This window comes from Coregonus lavaretus (assembly GCF_964263955.1).
Source record: "Coregonus lavaretus genome assembly, contig: HAP1_SCAFFOLD_960, whole genome shotgun sequence".
NCBI lineage: Eukaryota > Metazoa > Chordata > Actinopteri > Salmoniformes > Salmonidae > Coregonus > Coregonus lavaretus.
In genome coordinates, this window is record NW_028164925.1 from 134,418 (window position 1) to 135,000 (window position 583).

Genomic DNA, 583 nt, shown 5'->3' on the forward strand with positions numbered 1-583 from the left:
TGTCTCCTGTGGAACCTGAACCTTTCAGTATTAACTAGTGGTTCTGGTGAAAAATGTCCTTTAAGTTTCTCCACAATATCCCCATACGTCTTATTACCTGTTCTGACTGGCTGTAGCAGGCTGCCTAGTAAATTAAATGTCTTTGGCCCCATTACACTAAAACATGGAGGCACAATGTTGTCCTCATCCATGTCATTTACAAGAACAAATTATTCAAACTGTTCTGTATATGAGCTCCACTGTTCAATACTTTTATCAAACTGTCCAATGTTTCCAACAATTCCAATAATTGTTCGTTTCTCAATAAGCTCCTGATTGTCACTCACTTCAATATTGTCCTCAACCAAAACAATATTTTCCTCAGTCACGTGATCTTCATTCACTCCACTCACTGACGTTTCCTCCAAAGTTCATCTTCACAGTTGAATAAATGTCCTTTCCTGTAATCACTGTATATTCTTCCTTTTTAATCACGTTGTTTTCCCGCTCCGACATCCGTCTCCAGTCCTTTTCTGACGTCATGACGATGTTAACGCTCTTTCTTAGCTAGCTCGACTATGCACTTGCCTCTGCTATCAATACA